This window comes from Tupaia chinensis, unplaced genomic scaffold (genome assembly GCF_000334495.1).
Source record: "Tupaia chinensis unplaced genomic scaffold, TupChi_1.0 Scaffold000429_1, whole genome shotgun sequence".
In the NCBI taxonomy this organism is placed as follows: Eukaryota; Metazoa; Chordata; class Mammalia; order Scandentia; family Tupaiidae; genus Tupaia; species Tupaia belangeri.
Genome location: NW_006159934.1, coordinates 6868775 through 6874162, shown reverse-complemented (window position 1 = coordinate 6874162; position 5388 = coordinate 6868775). Strand labels below are relative to the sequence as shown.

General features: G+C 45.5%; 1 pseudogene; it reads left to right on the top strand.

Moving 5' to 3' along the window:
* Nucleotides 1–505: 505 nt before the first annotated feature.
* Nucleotides 506–1115, top strand: LOC102485615 (sigma intracellular receptor 2 pseudogene; annotated as a pseudogene).
* Nucleotides 1116–5388: the final 4273 nt, after the last annotated feature.

Here is a 5388-nt window from a genome sequence, read left to right as displayed (position 1 = left end):
AGAAGAGAGAGAGAGAGAGAGAGAAAGTGAGAAAGCAGGCCGCCAGGTCTGGGACTTGAACAGTGGCCAGCCACGTGAGAGTCCAGCGCCCTTCCATTTTTGTTTTAAAATATTTAATTAAATTAAATTTATTTATTTATTCATTTATTTTAATTTGACTAGAGAGGGACAGAGAGAGAGAGAAAGTGAGAAAGAAAGCCACCAGGTCCAGGACTTGAACCACAGTCGACCATGTGGGAGTCCAGCTCCTTTAACCACCAACCCACCTGCTGGCCCCAGCATGTGAACTTTTGAGGGACCTCTAGTTACTGTTCACTGAGACCAAATTCCAAAACATGAACCTTTGGGAGGACACACCATTATCCAAGCCTTAACAGTTGCAAATAATTGGTGAATCAACTGTTGGGCACTTGGCAAAGAATACATATACTAGAGTCAGAGCTAACAGGTGGCATAGTAGTTAAGGTGCTGGATTCCCACATGGCCAACAGTAGTTTGAGTCCTGGACCTGGTGGCCTGAAAATCAAGCTGGGCTTCCCATGACAGCTGGTTTCAGCGAGCGTGCCTCCAGCCCGCCCAATCAACAACTAACGGAGGCTCTGAGCACCAAGCACTGTGTGGAGTGGCTGCTGGGCCTCTATTTTCTCTGCCACATCCCCATCACCCTGTTCTTGGACATGCAGTTGGTGCTGCCCACCGAACTCCACCCGGTTGAATTTAGAAACCTGCTGAGCTGATATGCTAAGGAGTTCTGAGACCCTCTGCTCCAGGAAGCCTCGGTGTGGTTGAAGTCCTTCCTGTTCTGTGAGCTTGTGTTTCAGCTGCCTTCCTTTCGCTCTGTAACATACGCCTTCTTCAAAGGCAGCCGCAGGTGGGTCTGCATCCCTGCAATCACCTGCCAGTTCACACCATCACAACGTAGTTCTGTTCTCCCCACGATTCTACTTGAGGGCTTCTCCAAAGCCAGTGGTTTACAGGGCAGAGGCCTGAAACTGCGTGAACGCCTAGCCCTTGTATCCATCTATGCTCTCTACTCACCCATCCCTTTCATACTCCTGTTTTTCATGTCGTGGAACCCCTACTACATGTATGAGGAGAAAAGGAAGAAAAAATAAGGGACACACCACTGGCCCAGCTGGGGAGATGTCACAGGGCAGCTGCCTATTGGGCCCAGTACAAGGACACTACTCAGAACTCATGTCCTTGGTAGCAATTGAACCCCAGCAGTGAAGCACAAGAGCAAAATGGTACTGGGACAAATGGCCTGATGAGCTGAGGGGGGCAGAGGAGTGTGAGCAAGGTGACAGGGAAGTGGTGCCAAGTACCTTGTCTGTGCCTGTGTCCCACTGCAGGATTATAAAATCAGGGCCCAAGCGGAACTGTCATAAACTTTGCATGAACATGGCCTGCTTGGAATGTTCATTTGCCCCGTAAAACAGATACGTATGACAGCCCCGACTCAGGATTCTCCAGTTAGTCAGCAGTAAGCAAGGTGAAGACCAAAATGTTCCAGGCCATTTGAAAATTTGATATTATGCTTCCTGAACATACATTAAAAACTATACACTGGGGGCTAGCAGATGGCATAGCGGTTACATCACTGGACTACCATATGGCTGACCATGGTTTGAGTCTCAGACCCGGCAGCTTGAAACTCAAGCCAGGCATGCACGTATGTGTGTGTGTGTGCGTGTGTGTGTGTGCGCCCAAGATCCCAAGAGTTGAGTGCAGAAGGGACTGTGGCATGGCCATCCCCCGGGGGATGATTTCTTTCCCTTTCACTGTCTCTTGGTGAGCACATGTGCTAACACAAACAGAACAAAAACAAAAAACGTCTTAAAAAAAATATGGGACCAGCAGTTGGAGTAATGGCTATGTCACTGAACTCCGATGTAGCTGACCACGGATCGAGCCCTTGACCCAGTGGCTTAAACTCACACCGGGCACGTGTGCGTGCGTGCCCAAGATCCCAAGAGGAGAATGGAGGAGATGGGATTGTGAAGTGTCTTTCTGTCCTTCTGGTGAGCGCACGTGCTCTATAGCAAAAACCTCTCCAAAACAAAACAAAAAAACAACTATACAATGTTTGCTTGCTCCCACTTTACCCCTGGAAGAGAAAAATACATATGCAAACAAGGTTTCAACTTTTCCTTAAGGTTCAGCCCTAGCCATGACTTTTAGTCAGAAATGGATTGAACTGGAAGGAGTTCTGTTTCTGTCTTACACAGACCATCCCAGGAAAAGGGGATTTTTAAAAGTCACCTTGGTCATATTATTTCCAAATCTTAGTCTTCCATTTTTTTTTTTAAAGAATGATTTATTACTTTTATTTATTCATTCATTTTATTTTAATTTAACCAGAGAGAGACACAGAGAGAGAGAAAGTGAGAAAGCAAACCACCAGGTCTAGGACTGGTTGGCCATGTTGGAGTGTCCAGCGCCTTAACCACCATGTCACCTGCTGGTCCCGTCTTACATATTTTTAGGCCTGACACTAGTCTCTACCCTGAAGTCTAGCGTCACAAGCCCACCCCGGAAGTGTGCTCTCTAATGGCTACCTCATCCATCCTATCCAGCCTAATTCCAATTTATCAGTAGGTGTGGGGCAGCTGGGCATCGGATTTCAGTGTATGCAGATGAGGTCTCTTCCCATGGCTTCCTGCTTTCTCACTTGCCTGCTAGCAAGTGTTTTAAGGCCAACCCTTTAAAAAAAAAAGAAAGACAAAAAGATAACAGGTCCTGGTCAGTTCCTGATTTTAACTGTTCTGCTGACAAGCAGTGTTGCTTTTACTCACATGTGTCTGCTCCAAATAAAGGTAGCTTCTGACCAAAAAAAAAAAAAAACAAAACATTATGCTGGGCACATGTATGTATACTCAAAATCTCGAGAGGAGAAGGAATTGCAGAGTGTGGTCATTCCTCTGAGGTGATCATTTCTCACTTTTCCTCTCTCTGTGTTTCTCTGTCTCTCTCTCTGGCAAGCACATGTGCCCTGTGGTAAATCTAAATAAATACATTTTTTAAAAAGTACATATACTGGAGTTAATTGTATGCTCACCATTTTTTTTTTTTTTCTGTTTAAAATTTTTCAAAAATAAGGTTAGGCTTCTTTTCTGTAGATTACAGAGATGTAACACAAGGTGAATGGTTGATCAATTCCTGCTTCTCAACAAATGTTCAAATGCCTATGATGAGCCCAGGATGGGGTGGTACAGGGAATACAAAGTGAGTTTTGGGTTTACATTTTAATAGGGAGCCTGACATTCAATTACGTATGAAAGGGACCAGAATATGCCACCCCAAATTATAGCATAAGGATTTTTTTTTTTTAAAGGTTTTTGCCTTACAGTGCATGTATTTGCCAGGGAGATAGAGACAGAGGGAACGTGAGAAATCACTCCCCAGGGAGGAATGGCCATGCCAAGAATCCCTTCTCCTCCATTCTTCTTCTGGGATTTTGGGCATGCACAAACATGCACTTAGCACATTTCAAATCACAGTTCCAGGACTCAAACCACAGTTTGCCATGTGGGAGTCCAGTGCCTTAACCACGACACCACCTGCTGCCTCCAGGATTATTCTGAGCTGAAGACAATTAAGAAACTACAAACAGATCCGGCCAAGGTGGCACAGTTGATGGTGTACTGGACTGTAGAACTCACTTTGTACCTTCTTATCTGATGGGGGTGAGGGTAGAGAAGCAGACAGACAATGAAAAAATGAGAATACAAAATAAAATGGGAGAAATGCCTTAAGAAAAGTACAAATTGGGGCATAGGCCATGGGAGTCACAGAGATGGGACCCTTCCCACAGAAGTTGGTGTTTGCAGTGTGAAGTAAAGGGGAGCTGAATTTTCACTGGCAGAACCGAGTTGAGAAGTGTAGGATGTGCATGAACCAAGAGACAGTAAGGGAAACTCCTGCAGATTTAGGAACAAGCAAGTCATTGTCCTGCGTGGCTTGATTGTTTGCATATGAGAGGAAACTCTTCTTTTACTTCTTAGGCTCAGGGGCTGGTGTCTGTAAATTAAACTGACAAAAGAATGAATCATAGCAGTAGAAAAGGTTTATTTGACATGCACATGGGATCCAACAAGGGAGCCACCAGAGGAATTAGTTATTAAATAGTTAGCTGCTAAAGGCTTACGTAACTTCATAGGGAAGGAAGGAGGGTGGATATGAGCTTCTATTATACGCAAGGAATTGTGGGAAGGTAAATAAATGGAATTGGTGAAACTAATAGACGACGAGAGAGATTTAGGAAGGGTTGATAATCTCGTGTTCAGAGTGCTTGTACAGGAAAGGTGGACACCTTTACAAATTCTCATTTTCTTTATAAAAGGAAAATTCATGCCTTGATTGTAGAGAGAAAGGAGGAGGAATGGAGAACGCCTGTGTTTGCAGTTTGTTTCTTTTTAAAAATAGTCTTATTTATTTTTTAAAATTCATGATAGTGTGCATGCAGGAGAGAGACAGCGAGATCCTCTCAACAGGATCTCATTATGCTTTGATCCCCCTCTTCCAGTTCTCCAGCTCATCAGGGCCTTGGGCACATTTGCACACACCTGGTATGTTTCAGTAGAGTGGCCAGGGACCCGAACTGCTGGTTGGCCATGTAGCTTCCAGCACTGCAGGCCAGTGCACTGCCAACTGTGCCATCTAGGCTGGGCCTGTTCGTAGTTTCTTACTTGTCTTCAGCTCAGGGTAATCCTCATGTCAAAGTACTGCAGTTTGGGATGGCATATTCTGATTCTTCATATGTACTGAATGCCAGGCTCCTTATGGAAATGTAAGTCCAATAATAGCAGCAGGGACTATCTTGTTCACTGACTGCTGTGTCTTTGATATCTAGAATAATGTCCAGTGCAAGGCTTTTTTTTGGTGGGGGGCCAGAGCACATACAGGTATGCATGGTGCACACGTGAGGGAGAGAGAAAAACCTCCTAATGGGGACTTGTCAGACCACAATCCATTTTTTCTCCATTTCTCTACCTCATTAGGATCTTAGCCATGTGTCCACATGTCCAGTGTGTTTTTGAAGCTGCTGGAGACAGGACTCAAACTAGAGTTGGCCATGCAGGGCCTGGCTTCCTTTGCACAGTGCTTAACTGCAGAACTACAGGGCTAGCCCCCAGTGCAGGACTTTGATAGCTCATGTGCTGGTGTCCCCTGGATCCTGTGAGAGTAGTCTGTCCTTTGAAGTTGTCTGCCCTGGGGAAGGACCTGGAAGGCTGGCAAGCAGCAGGTATTCTGCTGCTTCTTCAACCAGGGAGTTTGGAAAACCAAAGCCACAGGAGAAAATGGAGCTCTTGAACCAGATGACCAGGGGCTGAGCAAGCCTTGCCTGAAGTGTGGGGAGGAGGACAAGTCACGGCCTAGTAGCTATTC